General features: G+C 34.3%; 1 protein-coding gene across 40 annotated transcripts in view; it reads right to left on the bottom strand.

Annotated features, from left to right (window-relative positions):
* Positions 1-22,870, bottom strand: part of LOC129397991 (protein eyes shut homolog) — a 565,331-nt gene that overhangs the window by 185,326 nt on the left and 357,135 nt on the right. The window lies entirely within an intron of this gene.

The raw sequence follows: 22,870 nt of genomic DNA on the forward strand, positions 1-22,870 counted from the left end.
CTGTCATATAAATGAGGCAACAATGGCCTTGGTAAATTAACTCTACCATTGTTTACTTCTTCACAGAAGGCTAAGACCATTACCTCAAAAGCCCAATGGTGCCAAACACAAATTTTCACACATGCAATTGTTCTGAACAAACTCCTGATAAGCATTATTTTTAGCAATTTAGAGCCTAGCTCCATTACATATCTAGGAAAACTTCACTCAACATTTGTTAGTCATAGATAAGACACATCCTGAGGCTATAGATGACACCAAGCGACTGTTGATCTTTGGAGTTCTCTAACTCATCGACTTCCAGTTATAGTGCTGAGCTGCATCACCCAGATGTATAAGCTCTCTCTCATATTCCTTTCTTCCTGGAGCTCCTTTGCCCTCTCTGCGATTTGGGTTCTGGCCTTCTGCTTCTGTTTCTGAAACATCTGCTGTGTATGCCCCTCCCACGTAATCCTAAATCTACACAATTAAATGTTATTGCCACTTCATGATCATGTCTTTTTCCTTGATCAGCCCTGAAACCCTCAAGTTTTAAGCATACCTTCTTAAGTTTTAAGGGCACTGAATAAATTTTAAATATAATCGTTAAAATATTTTATATCACAAGCTGCTTGCTACACAATTATTAGAATAACTAAAACAATAGAAGAGTAAAATTATTAATTAAAATGCCAAGTAACAGGGACTCTCATACTTTACTGATAGGAAGTAGTATTACAGTATTGCCATTCCGAAAAATGGTTTATCAGTCTCTTATGAAATTAAACTATACTTTCATATGACTTAGCAATGCTATTCTTGGGTATTTACCATAGAGAATGAAAACCTATTACTCTAGAGAATGAAACATTAATCCTATTCATGAACGCTTATAGCAGTTTTAATTCATAATCATTAAAAGTGGAAATAACTCAAATGTCTTTAAATGAGTGAATATCTTATACTGGCCACTGCATAACAAATTTTGGGACATTTGTATAATAGGAAACTACTGAGAAATAAAAATAAGTGAACTATAAATATAAACAACACTTGGATGAATCTCAAAGATATGCTGAGTGAAAGAAGTCAACTTAAATAATTCATGTAATGTATGATACTTTTATATAATGTTCTTGAAAAGTCAAACTATAATGACAAAGAACAGATGAGTGATTGGTAGGGTTTGGAGTGAGGGAGAGTGTGGCTGCACAGGGATAGTGTGAAGGAAGTTTTGGTGTGAATGGAAATGTTTTGTATCCTTATTATAACGGTGATTACAAAAATCTTTATGTGTAAAGATTCATAGAACTCTGCACACACACAAAATCAATTTTGGGTATGCTCCTTTAAAAAGTTAAATTTAAGTCTTTACATTGAACAATAACTGGAAGTAGAAATATTAGAATTCTATTTATTATTTACAGTATATTTTATTATTTGTAGTGTATTATTTACAGTATATTTTCTCTTAGGATTGTGTATGTCTTTACTACAACATACAAGCAACTGTTGAAATATTCCATTATTATTTTCACTGTGTTTTGATGTCACACCATTACTCTTAAATTTTACAGGAACTTTAATGTCTATAATTTCATAGTCATTAAATTTAAAACTATTCATTCTCTCACAATAGATATTTAAAATTGTGAGTTATATGGCTTACATTTTAAATATGTATACTTTTTATGGTTCTTAATATGTGTTGTCAATGTGTCAAATTTTTAACATGTACACATTTCATTCTCATTATATTTACATTTTATTTGGCTGAATTTTTTTCTATACTTCAATAATCAAGCTTGTTCTCTTGATTTCCAAGGTATTCAAAATAATATTATTTCATGGAAAATTTCTTTTCTCACATGGATAACTGGAGAAGACATTTAACTGGCTTTCCTGCTTCTATTCCTGCCCTCATCTCTGCCGTATTTCCCTCTCACCACAGCAGTCAGAATGACTGTTTCCAAACATGTCAGACCTTGTTACCCCTCTGCTCAAAACTCTGCAGTAGCTCCCCATTTCAGGGTCAAAATTAAAGTCTTTCAGATGGTCTCTGAGGTTCTGACTCTTACTTGCTTATCTGACATAATTCTCTATTATTACCACTCTTTAAATTGCACCCCTGACACACTCCTGGTTGTGCACTAGCTGTTTCTTTTGTCTACAACTTTATTTCCCAAACAATTGTCACTGTTCATTGCCTGACACCCCCAAATATTAGATGAAATATCACTTTCTCAATGAGATTTCTTCTAATCACCTTGTAAACAATTGATATAAAATTGGTAAACCTATTCTCTTAGCATTTGCTGATTTTCTCATATTGTTTTACTGTTTTCTATTTTTATTAACCTATCATATATTAACATAAAATTATTTATATTTCCAAGTACCTAATACAGTGCTTGACATATAGAAGGTGATCAATACATATTTGTTCAATGCCAGAGAATAATTTATAAATTAATTTGTGCAAGAAGTATTTTATGTATGCATATAAAAATAATAATTCATGATCAAATATTGCTTGATGTGTTTATTTAAAAAAGTATGGTTTGTCTCCTTAAAATATTTGTCAGGAAAATAAACGTTGAATTTAAAATAAAATATAATTATGTAAATGACAACTCAGTCTTGAACATTGAGATATACTTCAAGTTCCCTCTTGACCCATTTATGCCTAGTGTTCCATTATTGGAGTGCTAAGCATGTGGGAGTTATTTATATTCTATTGCTCAAGGTCATCACCAAGGTCTGACTGCAAAAATTCAAAAAATTGCAACCTCAGGCATAAATGGGTTAACTGTGATGGTATATAATTTTAATATATTGTGATACTATATACTTTTAATATATTTAATTTCATACAAATGTATGATTTGGTGCTTTTATCTTTATCCTAAACAAAAATCTACCTATTTTCTTTTTTCAAATTTCAGTTATGTTTTCAATTTTCTTCTATCTATTGGATTCCGATAAATGGATGTAAATTGTCATGTAGTCTAACCTTATGCAATTACGCGGTCCCCAGTTAATGCAGAGATCATTCAAAAGTATACACATTGATGCATTTTAATTGTTATTTTGTACATACAACCAAGATCACAGGAGACACAGGAGATAAGAAGCAAAGAAGACTTTTTGGATACAGTTTGTAAGATTAGATATACAACTACAGGGGGTAGATATTTCTAATATTTATCTTGGCTGTCCCATGAAGGTAGTTAAATTTTGTTTACTACAGAATAGCAAATTACACTGTCTGGCTTAAAGAATGTCTGAGTTGTAGTGCATGATAAGATATCTCCCAAATTATGTCAAATATATCTGTGAAAACTGAAAATAAGACTAAAGTTTGTAATACAACTAAATGCCAAAGTTGAATCTCTACCAACATCAAAGTTAATGTAATCAATATACAAATATTTTGTCTTCTCATCATCTAAAAGAAAGTAAAAAGTTTCATCATCCATCTACATGCCACCTTTTAATAAATTGGAGCCCTATCTCCTCTAAACCATCTCCTCTCCCCAGTCGTTTTGCATCTATTCTGAAACAGCAACTCCATATGATACTCCAAGTGAGCATACAGGAGAGAGTCTGGAAACTTCGGTTTCTCATGCTTCCATTGATTCAGAGCATAGAAGCAGAATCCACCACAGTAGACTAGAGAATCTGTAGATGTTCAACAAGAACCAATGACTAGGTTGGAAACTTACCTTGTGTTCCACGTGTGGGACTGAGAAATTTATTTTGCCATTACTCAGTGAAGAGAGATGAGGCTTAAAGGTATCCACATGACCTAATTACTAAAAATTTCTGAATTGGGGTAGCTTTCACTTCTTTAAGTAGTGTTGAAAAAAAAACAGCAATATTTATAGATAGTTCTACAAAAATAGAGAATAGAACCATTGTTCTGAATACTGAAATAAAATATAATTTAGATAATAGTCTACTGCATTAATAAGAAAAACCTTTTGCCATATTCAAGAACATACAATGTCTATAAAATGAAAAGAGAAGAACACCAAGAGAGAAATAAATGAGATAAAAAGATAGCAGAAACCAGTTGTGGTGCTTCACGTCTGTAATTCCAGCACTTTGGGAGGCTGAAGAGGGAGGATCACATGAGGCCAGGAGTTTGAGGCCAGCCTGAGCAACATAATGGGACCTCATCTCCCCCCATTTTTTTTAATTAGCCAGCTGTGGTGATGCACACCTGCAGTGTTAGCTACTTCAGAACCTCAGGTGGGAAAATCACTTGAATCCAGGAGGTCCAGGTGGCAGTGAGCCACGATTGTGCCACTGTATTCCAGCCTGGGTGACAGAGTGAGGCTCTGTCACAAACAAACAAACAAACAAACAAACACCAAGCAAACAAACAAAAAAGACAGATAATAGAATGAAATGGAAAAGAAGGGTAACATAAGTTAGAATTTATAGACAAATAAAAATTGGAATTAAATTTACATCAGAGTCAGAGAAAAGCACAATTAGCGTTGAGATAAATAAATATATTTTTAAAATTCAAATTGGAGGAACTTTCTAATACCAAAACAAAATCAGGCCAGGCATGGTCGCTTACTCCCACTCTTGTAACTGCAGCACTTTAGGTGGCCAAGGCAGGAGGATCACTTGAGTCCAGGAGTTCACAACCAGCCTGGGCAACATCATGACACTCCAACTCTACAAAATTTTTTAAATCAGCGGAATGTGTTGGCTGATCCCAGCTACTCATGAGGTTGTGGTGGGAGGATCCCTTGAGGCTGGGAAATTGAGGCTGCAGTGAGCTGTGATTGTGCCACTGCCCCACAGCCTGGATGAAGAGTAAGACCCTGTATCAATCAATCAATCAATCAATAATAAATAAGAGAAAGAAAATTCTACAATTTTGAGAAAGAAGAAATGTTAATGGGACAGAGAATTAGAAAAACAATTTAGAAATTGCATTGCCCTCAGCAATATACAATGTATAATAGTGTAACAATTTTTAATAATTTTTCTAGATCATTATATTATAATGTGTATATGATTTCAAATACCACCACTAAAACCAAGAATTGGAACTAAAAAAGGCATTGAGGTAATGGAAGCAGTAAATATAAGATAATATTTTCTTGAAGAATTTTGTATATACTGTTTTTATTAAGGGATTCAGTTAAAGAGATATTTCATTGTTGACACTTAGACCTAGAATATAAAATACGACATTAAGCAAATGAGTTGAAAGAAATAAATCCTCAAAATAAAATATAATATGTACCATTTAATAGAAACAAATTCATTCAGGATAGTTACAAATAAAGCCATGGGAGAATATGTTGGACAATGTATATTTCATATGAAATGGAAAAATTAAATTAATTCCCTTTAATATGAGGAACATTGTTAAAATTCTCACTGTTACAACCATTTACTACTGTCCTAGAGGTCTTGGTCAAACCAAAATGAAAAAAAAAAGGAAATAAGAGATATTTGGAGATTGGAAAGATTTGGGGGTTGATCAAGGAAAACAGATGTGATGAAAAAAGACAGTAACGCACACACAAACTTCATTGAATGGCACTTGGACAGGGTTGCATGAGAAGGGACGTCTCTCTAACTTAAGACCTTCAGACACTAATTGTGAGGAGGCCACCATCCAGAAGAGAAGGAACACAAGGAAACTCCTGAGGTAAAAGGGAATCCGAGAGAGACTTACTTGTCCAAGTGATAACTAAGCAGCACCACGGAAAGTTTCTGGGTCAGAGAGCTCTTAAGGGCAGTAGCAGCTTAGGCTTTATCACCACAAAGCTCTAGCTCATCAATGCCCAGCAGATGCTATATGTAGTTTTACAGGTTATACAAAGTAGGCAGGCTCTAAATATTAGTTTGGTGCAAAAGTAATTCAGGTTTTTGCCATTGAAAGTAATGGCCAAAAACACAGTCACTTTTGCACCCACCTAATAGCTAAAAATCTTCTTGTTTGGACTATTTTTAAAACCATTATGTATGTAAAAATTTTAATGTGGTACCAGCTGGCATTTGAGCTAACAGATATCAGCCTGTAGTGAAGAAATATCAATGTAGGGGCCAATATACAGAGGCCTTTTTGCCTCACTTATATAACAAAATTTAAAAATTGGAAGATAAGTTAGTTATTCTAACCATATGCAGAGAAACTGGATTATCTAGCAAGTAAATGCATAGAACAAATAGGTAAAATACTGAATTTTTTTCACAGACAAAGATTTCCACAAGGTTGCAGAATACAAGATTGATGCCCAACATTCAATGCCATTTCCTTACCAAAAGACTAACAGTTATAAAAAAAATCAGAAATAAGATATTATTCCCTAGAATGACAAAACTGATACACATGACTATTTAAACACACACACACACACATACACACACACACAAACACTCATACAAAACCCATATGAGAGAAACTATCATAATGAAGACTTAAAAATCTGAATAAATGAAGAGATATGTCACTTTATGAGATTTCATGAATTAACAGTATACTGTCTGTTCTCTCCAAATTATCCTATTAATTTAAGCCAAATTAAATTATATATTTAATAATGCTTAATAACATTACTTAAAAATACATAGGTAAAAAGGAGCCGCAAATGTAGGTTAACACTAGAAAATAATAGTGTGGGGGTAATTGTCCAGACAAAATAAAAATATATGACAGAATTATATTAAGAAGAATGTGTAGATTTTGATTATAGCTTTTCTTTTGATTAAAAAAAGCCACAGACAAAGATAATATATTAAGAGATATACCTAAAATGTCTCCAAACTAGAAGGGATTAATTACTATCATGCACACATTACTTTTGAAAATAAAGAATGCACATCACTGACTGTGGGAACTCCAATGCCCTGTTTGCTCCTTTCCCCAAAGTCTCAAACTAGACTCTCAGTGGTTTCTCTGTTGGGTTTATACCAGAGAAGAACTAAGGGCAACTCAGGAAAATTAACCTCCTGAGCACTCCTATGACACTTTATCCTTAAAGGGAAAGTAACAAAAAGCTGTTTCCAGAACCTTAAACAGGGAATCATGGCAAGAGATGTTCTGATGCTTCTTCCTAATCAGAGCCGAAGCTACAAGAAGAGACAGTGACACATATAACTTATTTTTGCTGTTTTCTTTTTTCAAAGCCTTCTTCTCATGCTTTTTGGGGCAAGAATAGGGGAAATTTTATTCTTACTTCCTCTAGGACTTTGCTATTATTCCCAGTAAGCTAGATTAGCTACTTTACATTTAGTTAAATAATATTATGCACAGTGAGGGAGAAGTCTATGACCTGGGTGCTTCAGGATGGACTTACAACATAACAGCCAGCCTTTTAAAGTTATTTATTTATTTATTTAGTTAGTTAGTTAGTTATTTAGTTATTTATTTATTTTTGTTGCATGGCCCTATTTTGCATGTCAGGAGCTGAATATAACCTCCTTTTTCATTATGACTCTTATGTATTCCAGCGTCCTTTTAAGTATTTGGGTGCCTTTGGTTAATTCGAACAAAAGTTACCTATTAAGGAAATCACAAATAAAAAACATATACCTTGATATACCTATGATTGCAAAGCAGTGTAAGTTTTATGGAAGCCCAATAGAAGGAGAATTCTGAGAGAGAAATTTCAGTTCTGGTGATTGTTACATTTCAAGAAAAACCAAAACTGAAGCTCTATTCCACAGAAATGTCTCATTCATTTCTGTGAAGGATATCTTTAATGTCCTTCACAGATGTTAAAACTTTAAGATTCTATGAGATATGGCATCAGGAATATCTCACTCTTTTTAATATTTTATGTAGTCTCTACTTAAATACTTTACTTCTTTGATCTAATGAATTTTTCTGTGAAACAAAGAAGAAATCAAAGTTCAAATTCACCTCTAGGGTTGCCAGATAATATATATCGTACACTATTAAATTTGAATTGCTGATAGAACAATATTTTTCAGTATAAGTATTTCCCATTCAAGATATGAGATATAATAATACATCCATTCCTTTTCTGAAATTCAAATTTAACTGGACTTTTTTCTGTTTTTATTTGCCAATTCTAGCGACCTTATATAATACATCAAATTTTATGAGTTCATAAACTTTGTTAACCATGAAATTGGAAGAAGTATGGTAACAACCAATTTTTTGACATGTAATATCATAAGTAGTTCAAACTGAAAAAGTTTAAAACAACATTTTTATTTCAGTGAAATTCTTTCAGTTATACTTTTGAATCTTCATAAAAAATATTTTCAGTCTGGTAAATATACATAGATATGTATTTCTTTTCCATTAAAATTTTTAAGGACATAATGTTTTCATATATTCTTTTATCAAATATTTTAGGTCAGTGAATCTAAAAATAGGATCAAAACTCAATGTATGAAAGAAAATGTATACACCTTCAAATCTATGAGTCACATGAACTTCACCAAAATCAAATGTTGTTTTTCTTTTAAAATTATTCTTCTCTGTATTTTTTATTTCTTTAATTTTCTTGAAAATTTGTATTGTTCAAGAAAGAGGGACATTTTGCCATTAGTACTGGTGAATACCATTCAGCTCTTTTTTTTTTAGTCACAAAAAGCCAGAGGAATTCAAACTTCAACACATCTCTCACTATCCTCAAAAAACTTTCTTCCTCAGCTATACATAGGCATCTATTCTGCCAAGCATCTGTTGAGGAAATGATGTAAGTAAATTTCCAAAGATTTTAAGTCCCTAGCTTTAGCCTAAGTATAGCAATTGCCAGATTGCACTGTGACTTAAAATCATATCAAAGAAAAATGCACAAGCTTCCTCCACATGGCATTTTAAATTTTATGTATGGCTTTTAAAAATTGTCTATATAAGAGATTAGATACAAAATAATACTTTCTCAGGAAAAGGATGTTTCTAGAGGAGTTTATGATAATACCATCTTCCTTAAAATGTGCTTACTTTAAAGGACGGATAGCAAGCAAGAGAAGAGTATATGCCAGCAATTAAAATATTGTCTCCAACTGAGCATCAAGGAGAAAAATATGCTGATGGCATTAATGTTTAAAAACATTCCTTTTACTGCAAGTAAGGTATAGACTTAAGAAATTTTTAAACTCATGAAAGCCTTCTGAGCTTTCTTTTCTCTAATTAATGGGTGCAATGGGAAGTAAAGTGGCAAATACTATTTGGTATCATTCTGAAGATTAAATGTAAATAATGCATAAAATACAATGAACACATTGCCCAACATGTAGCGAGTACTCAATAAATAGAACTTATTATTATTTTTAATTCAATTTTAATTTAATATATTAGATTGGTTTTAAAATTTATGAAGCTAGATGTCCTTGATGCAGTCTGACCAATCTAAATATACATTCTAATATTTTTGCATTAAAAGCAATATTCATTAATCAAGAATACAATATATTGTCACTAACCATTCTATACAATAGATATCACATTTAAATGTTAAATGATTACATATGGCTAGTACTGTGTTAGCCAGTCCAAAGACATGAAAATAATCTGAAATTTTTAAGTAACTGAGCTGATAGAAAGACTGATGATTATATGATAGTACTATAATCAAAGAGAGCTAACTGTAAATCTCTGGAATTTGACATGTCATCCACATTAATGTATAAGTTGTTAAGTGTGATACCAAGAAGAGAAATTGTTACCTACACGCCAAAGTCACTTAAGAAGATGGATGTGGATATAGTGTTTAGTTCTAAAATTAAAGGTGAAGCTATAAAAAAAGGATGGCTTGGGAGGCTGAGGAGGGCAGATCATGAGGTCAGGAGTTTGAGGCCAGCCTGTTCAATACAGTGAAACCCTGTCTCTACTAACAATACAAAAATTAGCTGGGCGTGGTGGCACGCACCTGTAATCCCAACTACTTGGGAGACTGAGGCAGGAGAATCGCTTGAACTCAGGAGGCAGAGGTTGCAGTGAGCTGAGATCGCGCCACTGCACTCCAGCCTGGGTGACAGAGCACGACGCCGTCTCAAAAAACAAACAAACAAAAACGAAAAAAAAAGGATGGCATAGAATGTTTACAAAAGCACCAGCCTGGGCAACATAGTGAGACCTCATCTTTACAAAAAAAAAAAAAAAAAAAAAAAAAAATTGTCAGGTTTGGTAGGGTGCCTGTAGTCCCAGCTACACAATGGCTGAAGTGGGAGGATTACTTGAGCCCAAGAGGTTGAGGCTGCTGTGGGTTGACATCACATCACTGCACTCTAGCCTGGGCAACAAAGTGAGACCCTGTTTTAAAAACAAAAACAAAAAAAAGGAGTTTATAAAATCAACTAATAAAATAAAGATAAATGACGATGAATTCTGGGATTGTATATTATATTAGTACAAGAGAGTAAAACCAATGATTTTCAGATCTTGGACAACTTGCTTAGCATATCACAACCAGCTTTTCACTAACTCCTGCTTTGACATCATTGTAATTTATGTTGACGTAATTGAAAATTCAGAATATGACCTCATTACCTCTGTAGCCAGAGCCATTAGAAAGAAAAATATTCCTTACTGTAAAATAAATGATATGGAAAATACTAGTTGACTATTTTTTCTCTTCTATGAATCATAATTATTTGTATTCTTGTTCACAATAGAAATCATGTGATTATGTAAATTACCATTACTATTCTATTTCTAATAAAATATTTTAAGATATTTTAACCTTAAGATAACATGGTATTGTCATGTTAAACTATATTTCATAATATTTTTCATGGCATTATCCTTTTAAATGAGACATATTTGAAAACTAAATATAGAACCTAAATGGGAGAAGAAATTTGGATAGATTATGCTATGTTTTATAGCGTTAAACTCTTCTATATATAGTTTATATGAAGATTATTACATTTGTTCATCTTGCTTTAATTCATATTACTCAGTGCCTGAATAAACAGTACATTTTTTTATGGACACAAACTAACAACATATTGTCAGTTTCCATGCACTTTGAAGGGGATCATGTGATACACGGCAATACGTATTTGTTTAATTACTTCTCAAAAACGAAATCATAGAGTTGGAAGATCCATATAAAGAAGTGTGTACCAATGTTGAAGATGAAATGTAATTATAACAAAATATTTTGTAAGTCTGAAAGCCATTTATGTCTGGTAAACATAACCATCATGGAAGAATATGGGTATGTTTGGCAGATCCATGTTTTCTCTTGGAAGGCAGTACGTTATGATGATCACAAAACGGGAGATGTTTTATAATTATTTTGCAAATTATATTTTCAATATCTACACTAAAATGTCAGATACATATTCTTATGGAAAAGTTTGTGGAACAAATTTAACTTAAAAATTTTTTAATGTAAGCAGTTACAAATTTGATGAGCTTTTGAATAACATGCCTTGAATTTCCTGAACAACTCTTCATTATGGCTTACAAATTATTTGGAATTCACTAGAGTATAGGATTCAATAATATAGCACATAAACAGAAATATAAAGTGTCTTATTTGTACAAAAATGTGATTTTACTGACAGGAAAAATTTACAGATGAGATAAAGTTCAAAAGAGAGGAAGTCAAACACTAAACTACATATATTTGTGTATTTGAGCGCCATCACTCCATCTCATTAACTGGTTTATGTATTTAGGCATATTTTATTTAAAACTCACTATTTTTCTTACTTAATTCTAGGTTGGTTCTTGTAAATATTGTCTTTATAAAATTGTTTCTCTCTTAAGATTTATTTTTTTTAATAATATGCTCTTATTTGGTATATCCCCTCTTGTGGGTCCAAACTCCTAAGGTCCCTAGGTTACTGTGTCAATACCTAAGAAAAGATGGAAATAATGTATTGGCAGTAGTGCTGAGACTAGAGGCCACTGTATTTTTAAAGCTATAAAAAATGTTGGGATTTCCACCAACTGTGGTCAGTAACTGTGACACCTGGGTTTTGATTAATTACTAAAGAACAAAAATTTATGCAAGAGAAAACCAATAATTAATAATTTGGTACTATCTAGATGCTAAGCACAATATTTATATTTTAGATACAAGATCTAACTAAACTTCAGAATAATTCTCTTTTTTGTTTTTTACTCAACTACTGCACATGAAAAAATTTAGCTTCAGAAAAGTTAAATGTTTTGGACAAGATTAATAAATAGTAGATATGGGGTGACATTGAAGTCCTTGAACTTCAAAAGAAATATTTTCCCAGCAAATAAAATTTCCTCCACAGGAAAAACAACAATGTTGGTTATGGGATTTTTGTCTCAAAAAAAAAAAAAAAAGGAAATGTAGAATGATTCAGAAAGTGAGAGAACTAGAAGTGTAACAAGGCCCAGTGTTTTTTAGAGTAATGATGAGGTTCTTGGCACTTTTGTGGATGAGTTGCTACATTAAAGTGGTTGTGATTTTCCTTGCAGTTAAGGAGACCAAAAAATTTGAAGTAAGATTTTAAAATACTGATGACAAGTTTTGTATTTGAAAAGAAAGACTATCAAGTAGGTGTATCCATCAATTAGGAGAAACCAAGAAGACAGTAAATGACAAAGCTAAAAGCAGTAGCAAAGCTGATATAAGGTGACATGGAGCTCAAAGAAGAAGCAGATTTTGAATAATATGTGTAAAGCAGTAGTTTCATAAATGCAATTGTTAGCTTAGAGAAAGTAATAATGACCCCCATGGGGAATGGTATATGGTAGAATGCGTAGCTTTCTATGATTCTATAGCAAACTGCAGAAAGAGAAAAAAGAACTTGTGGTGTGGTAGCCTATCAAAAATATCTTCAGCAAAATTTCCAACCAAAATTGGTCTTACAGACCTTTCTCTACCCCTTTATCCTAAATGAGCTTCTATAAAATCCTCAGCAAATATAATATACAGAGAATGACAATGTATGATTTCTGAAGATGTCATAAAAGTTAATACAGCTCATTGTCTCTATTGAAGCTTATTGTGGAATTTAGTACCATGTATAAAGAAGCCAATGCCATGTAGAAAGTCAGTATGTAAGTCTTCCAACAGATAGCATCAGCAACATCTAAGCCAATGGCTGGCATCAACTTCCAGATTTGGGAGGAAGCAATCTTTAGATAATTCTAGCACCCAGTCTTTGCAATGACAATGATCAGAGCAAAATCAAAATAAAATTGCTGATTTATGAAAATAAATGTTGTCATTGTTTTAAACCACTTAATTTAGGGTTAGTTTATTACACAGAAACAGATGACCAGTAAAAACTTTGAGCAGTGAAGATGAAAGAGCACTAAGAATTAAAAGTGCTGAAAGAACTGGAAGTGAACGACAGAGGAGGAAAAGTTAGGAAAGAAATGAGAGCTCCGGAGAATGTAAAAAACAGAGAGACTTGCATTTTGGCTGAGGATAAGAAGAACATAGATCAAAGGCACAGAGAAAAAATATGCTTGTAATATATACTAAAATCCCAGAGTTTCAGCTATTGATAAAAGTCAGATTTTTTCAGACAAAAGTATTTTATCAGCATTCAAAATAAATTACTCAGAAAATTATAGTGTCTCTTGTGGGAAAACTAACCACCTCCTAGTCCAACTGTCATATATATATATATAGCACTTAATGGTTATTGTATTTATTTTCTCATAGTTAAAATCACTGAAGGCCATCTTTGTATAAAAACATTGTACAGAGTTCAAAACACTAAAAATACACAAGTAGTTCTTGGTTTTGGGTCATTAAAACAAACTACGTTAGGTGAGATAAAAGAGCTACTGCTTTTCATTCATTCAATAATAAGTACATTGAATCTTTCTAGCATTGGTCTTTATATATACCCAGTGGAACAATGTTTATTAATAATATTTTGAAATTTTAAAATAAACTGAAAATTCAAAATTATAGGCTAAATTTACACATAATCATAATGCTATACTAATAAAATTCTGTGTGGTCAAGGATATTTATTTGAAAATAATTTTATATTTAGTTAATGATAAGTAGCCAGATCATTACTTTTCTATGAAAAAATTCTGAAAAGTATAAGAAGGCACCATTTTCAAATTAACATCTGGGATTTACTCAGAAAGTCATTGGTCAATAACTGTTTTAAAATAACTGAAATAAAAATCATCTGACATATGTTGTTTACCTTACCTAAAGTATATACTCATTTTATAAATTTTTGTACCCCAACAGACAGACAGACAGACAGACACACACACACACACACACACACACACACACACACACAGAGAGAGAGACAGAGAGAGAGAGAGAGGGAGAGAGAGAGAGAAAGAGAGACATTAGCAGTTTTCCCAGCTTTCTCTTCATGGAGTAATTAAATTTACTCCATTTTTAAAATCTTAGACTCAGAAAATAATAAATAAGGAATATTACAGAACCGATTACATGATTTCAGTAAGCCAAAAATGATGTTCACTCTGTATTTCTTACTATCTCAATGATATTCTTCATTATACAAGTATAACACCTCTTAAGAGCAATTATTTAAGTAAAATTTTGTCAGGGAGAAGATATGAGGATTACTCTCTTATTAAAAAAAATTTTTTTTAAAGTAACTTGCCAAAAAAAGGCATGATTGAATTAGAGAAGCTCCCGTTTTTTGCGACCCTGCTCCTGAAGTGAAACCTTGGGTTCTAAACACCAAATGGTGGCCTCATCTGCCATGACGCATGATATTTGTTTTATCAAACAGAATAAACTCTGTTAAAGATGCTCCTTAAAAGCTCTAATTTCAATTATACCCTGCTATCAGAGTTGGTCTACCATAGATAGACTAACAAATACTAATAGAATAAAATCTAATGCATAAAGGACAGAAAAAGGAATTACATTTTTCCCCAAATTTACAAAATTGCTCATTAAGATATTTATATGTACATCTTAATTTAATTCACTTATCTCAGATTATTTTTAAATTTGCTTTTAAACTTGATGGAAAATTCTCCTGAATTGTGGCATAATTTGAGTTCAAAATATATTAATTATTTCCAAATCTTTATCTTGAATCAGGAAATGTTCATTTATTACAAGCCATTTCTAAAACTGCTTTTCTTTTTTTGAGACAAAGTCTCGCTGTGTCACCAGGCTGAAGTGCAGTGTGGTGCGATCTCAGCTCACTGCAACCTCCACCTCCCAGGATCAAGTGATTCTCCTGCCTCAGCCTCCCTAGTAGCTGGGACTACAGGCGCGTGCCACCAGGCCCAGCTAATTTTTATATTTGTAGTAGAGACGGGGTTTCACCATGTTGGGCAGGATGGTCTCAATCTCTTGACCTTGTGATCCACTGGCCTCGGCCTCCCAAAGTGCTGGGATTACAGGCATGAGCCACAGTGGCCAGCCTAAAATTGCTTTTAAACCTATACAATAAGAATTTGATTGGGTTATTAAGGTAAGCCTGAATATGATTAAGTAGGTTGTAAAAATTTCGAATTTTTATTCACGCTAATCAAATCAACATTCTAAGAAATCCAGTATGGTATCTATCGAAAGGATGATGACACTTTAATAATTATGGTATTGTGCTTTTATAGCCAGCTTCTGAAACTGTAATATCACTGAGTAGCACAGACAAGATACAATAATAAGGTTACCCACAGAGAAAAGGTAAAATGCCTTGTAAATTTAACTTTTTAGATTTTCATTTTCAAGTTTTTGTACTAAATAAAAACTGAAGCCATATGTTCAGAAGTGTTCCTGTATCTGAAAAATAAGCTTATGGCATTTCCCCATAAAACACATTTCTAAGTCCCAAGATGGAGTAATTAGAGAGATGTTTCTACATGGAGTTCTATAAATTGTCACACCTGTTTAGTTGAACAAAGAATGAAAATATGCAGACTTCAACAGAATTCAAGAACTCATTAAAAGACTTACACTTTACCAGCAGAAATTACTTAATATAGGAAAAACGTCAGTCATTTTTCAGGCAGTCATGAAGTGATTTTTAAATCACTGAAAATGACAAATTAGAAGTGGAAAATTATCACAATTATATAAGCAGTATTACTGCGATGTATAGAACATCTGCCACCAGTGATAGCCAATTCAACATTCTACAAGGGAAGCCAATTGACGCATTCAATATTACAAGGCTAAAGGCAGTTATTACATTTTTTTCACTTTTAAAACAAAGAAAGCAATCATGTAATTTTCAGTTAGTATAAAAATTGAATACACTCTGAGTCAAAAATAAGCAGGTATCATATTTTCCATATGGCCATTTGTAGCAAATCATACATTTCATTTTTAAGAAATGATATATTTTTCAATCTTTTTTCTGTGTGTTAATAAAACATGGAGAGAAAGCTGTGATTCTTTTCGTTCTACACATGGCCATAAGAATGTCAGTACTCAAATATAACTCTGTGATTTCAGACTAAAAAATTGTGTCATACCTATTTTCAAATATGTCTGTCAGAAGAGAATGATAATACTTTGAACTTCTTTTAAGATTAAGAACATCCCCACATCTCATATTCTCCTGATTATCAAATATTTATTCAATACCTTATATGTGCTGTAAAATAGGGCTGTAAATTTGAATCGATCACAGGCTTTGCTGTCAAGAACTTTACAAATCAGTAGGAGGAGTAAAGGAAGTGGATTTTTGCAGAAGTGAAGGAGAAGGAGAGAGACTTCATTCTAGAGAAGATATAATATATGAATGACAGCAGAGAAAATATGAATGTATATGGCTTGTTTATGACACAATCACTAAGACTAGTTGATTAGAGCAAACGACTGGTTAAGAAAATATTGAAAAATGCTTATAAAAGTAGATAGACATAAATTACATAAACACCTGAATGCCATAAAAAGGATACTGGATTTGGCTATATTCACAAAATGGTGGACATAAAATTGAATGAGAAGTTGTTATGCCAAACAATAACAAAAGTAGCAAAAGCTAAAATTAATTATGTGCTTACCAAGTATTTTACATGAATTGGTTCATTTAGTCTTAAGAAAAACACATGAAAGATGCTACTCAATTCTCTTTCCCCTTAAATTCACCCTCTTGACAGTGCTCCATTTACTGGTTTCCTCATTTATATTAGTGAATTTCATTTTTAAACAATTACCAAATTATAGTGAAGTCAGGACCACTTTACAAGAAATTGATCTTTACGCCTAATTATACATAATTGATTTTAGTTAAATATCCCAAATTACTGTTTCTACTTGGAAGGGCCCTGTTTAGAACCACTGAAGAGTTGCTTGTTTCACTGAAAACACAGAAAAGTTCTTAAAATTAAAAAGAAAAAGAGAGAGAGAAAGCCACATTGACATTTGCTATTCTGTGTTGGTGGTGTCACTTTTTTCAGATGAACTCTCTCACTGAAAACTACAAAAATTCTGTATAAAAACACACAGAAATCTGCAAAGTCCTTTAAGAACGAACAAAACCAGGCAAAAATAGAATGCATGAGTAAATGCAGAAATTTATCCAACGAAATTATCTAATCTGTAGAATAGTGAGAGGACCACAAATGGTTGAACTAAAATGAATAGAGCCTCAGTGACCAGTAGGAGAATTCTTAATCTACCATACGTGTAACTGTAGAAGGAAAGGAAGGAGACATTCTGGCAAATAACTCCTTGGCATATATTTGGCAAATATCAAAAGAGGCTGAATTAAAATTCTGGTAGAATTTTTAAAATAAATTGACAAGTGGATTCTAAGATTTATATGTATATGCAAAGGATCTAGAATAGTCAGAACAATCTTAATAAAGACTAAGAAACTGGAAGATTTGTTTTATAGAACCTCAAATTTGATATAAATATACACTAACCAAGAAACACTAGTATTGGCTAAGGAAATAAAAATAGACCAATAGAATAGAACAGAGATTACAGAACTAGACATACACACATATATATTTAATTTATTTATGATAAGATCTCAAGCAAATCTATGGGTAAAAGGAAGTTGCCACATGGTGCTAAACTGTATTTCCATATATTAAAAAATTAAACCAACCTTCTATGAAATGTAAAAATTAACTGAGTGGATTATAAACCTAAACAGAGGACTAAAACTGTAAGTCTTCTAGAAGAACGCATTGGATAAATTCTTTGGGATTTTGGAACATGCAAATGTTTCATAAAGAAGGCACAAAACATACAAAATGTGTTTTAAAATGATAAATTTATTTTATTAACATTGAAAACTTTTGCTCATCAAAGTACATGGAAAAAAATTTTAAAGTATGCTGGGTGTGGTGGCTCACACCTGTAATCCCAGCACTTGGGGAGGCCAAGGCAGGTGGATCAGGAGGTCAGGAGATGGAGACCATTCCGGCCAACATGGTGAAATCCTGTCTCTACTAAAAATACAAAAAAAAAAAAAAAAAAATTAGTTGTGCATGGTGGCACGTGCCTGTAGTCCCAGCTACTTGGGAGGCTGAGGTAGGAGAATCGCTTGAACCCAGGAGGCACAGGTTGCAGTGAGCTGAGATTGCACCACTGCACTCCAGCCTAGTGACAGAGCAAAACTCCATCTCAAATAAGTAAAATTAATTAATTAATTAAAAGGCAAGTCAGAGACAGAAAAAAAATTTTGTATTATATGCATACATGACAAGTGACCTCTATCCAGGACATATACAGTTTTTCTACATATCACTAATAAAAAGACAACTTAAAAATGGCAGAGTGAGTGAGCCATACTGGCTTTCAATGACTACAGGATATTACGGGCCTTATATAAATATACACAGATACTACCATATTATTAAATATTTCATTGACATTTTCATGAATAAACCAGAGAAGCAACATATTATATTGATTTAAGATCAAATCACTGGAGTCAAATAATTCCAAATTATACTTATATTTCTGCCATTCCCTCAAATGGTAAAATAGAGATGAGATTATCTATTTTATTTACTACTTTATGGACTTTCTGATAAAAAGAAAGGTGCATATTAAATAGTAGTTAAAAATAACCAAAGGACATTAAATTAGTATACCAAAGGGATAGCTGAACCCCCATATTTATTATAGCATTATTCATAATAGTCAATATATGGAATCAACCTAGATGTCCATCAAGAGATGCTTGGATGAAGAAAATGTGGTCTATATACACAATGGTATACTATTCGGTCATAAAAAGAATGGAATCCTGTCATTCCTGGCAACATGGATAAACCTGTAGGATATTATATTAAGCGAGATAGGTCAGGCACAGAAAGATAAATACTGCATGTTCTCACTCATATGGGAGAACTAAATAAAATTTGAGCTCATGGAAGTAGTGAGTAGAATTGTGAGTATTAGATGCTGGGAAGGGTAGGGAAAAGGAGGATAGGGACAGTTTGGTTACTGGATACAAAATTATAGCTAGATAGAAGGAATGGTTTATGGTGTTCTACAACATTGTAAGGTGAATGTGGTTAACCGTAATTTATTATATATTTTCAAAAAGCTAGAAGGGAGTATTCTGAATGTTCACAACACAAAGAAATGATAAATGCTTAAAGTGATGGATAAGTTAATTACTCTGATTTGATCCTTACATATTGTATAGATATATCAAAATATCACTCTGTATCTTATAAATATAATTATTAAGTGTCAACCAAAAAAAGCAAAAGGAAAAAATAAGTATTCTATACATTGAACAACAATAAAAAGACGTTCAAATTGGCATATATGTATATCTGTTTAATAACTTTAGCTAAATTTATGCTTTATTGAGCATTCAGCTCTTTTCATTTTATAATCAATTTACACTCTCATTTCTCAATATAAGCAATAAAGTTTCATTAGCATCCTGAGATCTCATAATTATCAATAATTACTATTTATTAAGTATAGTATACACTACCTTGTTGGTAGACACAAACTATTTTGAGACAATTTTTTGTTTGTTTGTTTGTTTTGTTTTGAGACGGAGTCTCGCTCTGTCGCCCAGGCTGAAGTGCAGTGGCGCGATCTCGGCTCACTGCAAGCTCTGCCTCCTGGGTTCACGCCATTCTCCTGCCTCATCCTCCTGAGTAGCTGGGACTACAGGCGCCCGCCACCAAGCTCGGCTAATTTTTTGTATTTTTTTTTTTTTTTTTTTTTTTTTTTTTTTTTTTTTTTTTTTTTTAGGAGAGATGGGATTTCACTGTGTTAGCCAGGATGGTCTCGATCTCCTGACCTCATGATCCATCCACCTCAGCCTCCCAAACTGCTGGGATTACAGGCGTGAGCCACTGCGCCCAGTCCAATTTTGAGACAATTTATAGTAGGGTGGAGAGCACTTGGAAATAATGTTTTGCCAATAAATCTATGGAGGATTCATCACAATGGAAGAAATTAATTGGAAGATTCAGAGGAAGACTCAGTTCTTTATCTGGATGGAATACGGTAGCAAAGGAAATTGTTCATGTTAGTAATTGATACAGAGCCTTTGCTTTTAAATGTTGTGTTATTGTGGATTATGCTGTGTTTGGAAATAACAGTCACCATCAATGCCAATAATTATCATAGTGACTAGAGAAACAAGAAGAAAAATGCTACAAAATAAAGTTTGACAATGTAAAACTCATAGCAACCTAGAATAAGCTTATATAAACACCTGCCTATTCAATGCCTTAAAAATTATTTACATTATTAAATGTGTTAAACATTTGCCATAAATTATCATTCCAAATTTTATAAATACTAAGTCTTAACATTGACTATACATGTGTGCTTATCAGCTCATGTGACTCCATTATTTTTTAAAATTCCACTTATGAGAGCAAGGACTAGTTCAATTCTCTACATGGCAGGGGGTTAGAGATAGGGTTAAATTGACAGAGATTAATTTTCCAAACTCTATCAGAATTGAGTCTCAAAATAGGATTAAAGTTCAATTATTAAAAATGAAGAAAGTTATATCTGATTTAGCTCCTGCCTGCTTTTCTTTCCATGAGCAAAATTCTATTCTTCACAAATTCTACCCACTGGTGAGGATTACTCAAATGGAGAAATACGTACTTTACATTGGAAAATATTTTGTCTACCCTCTGATCTAAACTGCTAACTAAATGTCTTACACTATTCTCTACTAGTCAGATTGGATCTCTTGTTATCTATCCAAAATGGTAGCTGAAGTTACCATCATTGAATGCCATTGCAAAACCTTTTTAACATCACTCATCTTGGATTCAAACATCCCAGCATCCTTACAAATAAACTTTCCTATCTTGAAACTAAATTTGTTTATGGTAGCTTTAATTTAGTCAAACTAAAAACAGTTTATTTTCTGACAATCACCTGTTTCTATGTCAAATTCACACTTGAAAATGTGTCATTAACTAATAATGTATAGCATAATAATTTTAACATTTCCTGGCATTGATCAAAAATACACATGTAAAAATTTAGCAATAAATCTTATAAAATTTGAATAAATCACTTTCTAATGGATGCATAAATCTTACATAACATTTCAAATTTGGGATTACAATTAAGAATACATTTTCATGTGGTCTTATGTTATATTTTAATTCTTTTTTTTTTCTTTTTTTTTTATTAATTTATTTATTTTTATTGATCATTCTTGGGTGTTTCTCACAGAGGGGGATTTGGCAGGGTCATAGGACAATAGTGGAGGGAGGGTCAGCAGATAAACAAGTGAACAAAGGTCTCTGGTTTTCCTATGCAGAGGACCCTGCGGCCTTCCGTAGTGTTTGTGTCCCTGGGTATTTGAGATTAGGGAGTGGTGATGACTCTTAACGAGCATGCTGCCTTCAAGCATCTGTATAACAAAGCACATCTTGCACCACCCTTAATCCATTTAACCCTGAGTGGACACAGCACATGTTTCAGAGAGCACAGAGTTGGGGGTAAGGTCACCGATCAACAGGATCACAAGGCAGAAGAATTTTTCCCAGTACAGAACAAAATGAAAAGTCTCCCGTGTCTACCTCCCTCTACACAGACATGGCAACCATCCGATCTCTCAATCCCTTCCCCGCCTTTCCCCCACTTCTATTCCACAAAACTGCCATTGTCATCATGGCCCATTCCCAATGAGCTGCCGGGTACACCTCCCAGACGGGGCGGTGGCCGGGCAGAGGGGCTCCTCACTTCCCAGTAGGGGCGGCCGGGCAGAGGCGCCCCTCACCTCCCGGACGGGGCGGCTGGCCGGGCAGGGGGGCTGACCCCCCCACCTCCCTCCCGGACGGGGCGGCTGGCCGGGCAGAGGGGCTCCTCACTTCCCAGTAGGGGCGGCCAGGCAGAGGCACCCCTCACCTCCCGGACGGGGCGGCTGGCCGGGCGGGGGGCTGACCCCCCACCTCCCTCCCGGACGGGGCGGCTGGCCTGGTGGGGGCTGACCCCCACCTCCCTCCTGGATGGGGTGGCTGCCGGGCAGAGACGCTCCTCACTTCCCAGACGGGGTGGCTGCCGGGCGGAGGGGCTCCTCACTTCTCATATGGGGTGGTTGCCAGGCGGAGGGTCTCCTCACTTCTCAGACGGGGCGGCTGGGCAGAGACGCTCCTCACCTCCCAGACGGGGTCGCGGCCGGGTGGGGTCGCGGCCGGGTAGAGGCGCTCCTCACTTCCCAGACGGGGCGGCGGGGCAGAGGCGCTCCCCACATCTCAGACGATGGGCGGCTGGGCAGAGACGCTCCTCACTTCCTAGATGGGATGGTGGCCGGGAAGAGGCGCTCCTCACTTCCTAGATGGGATGGCGGCCGGGCAGAGACGCTCCTCACTTTCCAGACTGGGTAGGCAGGCAGAGGGGCTCCTCACGTCCCAGATGATGGGCGGCCAGGCAGAGACTCTCCTCACTTCCCAGACGGGGTGGCGGCCCGGCAGAGGCTGCAATCTCGGCACTTTGGGAGGCCAAGGCAGGCGGCATGCTTCGCCGGGTGGTCAGCTATTCGCCCATAGTCCGTAGCCCAGAGCCGGGGC

The sequence above is a fragment of the Pan paniscus genome, chromosome 5 (assembly GCF_029289425.2).
Source record: "Pan paniscus chromosome 5, NHGRI_mPanPan1-v2.0_pri, whole genome shotgun sequence".
Taxonomy (NCBI): domain Eukaryota; kingdom Metazoa; phylum Chordata; class Mammalia; order Primates; family Hominidae; genus Pan; species Pan paniscus.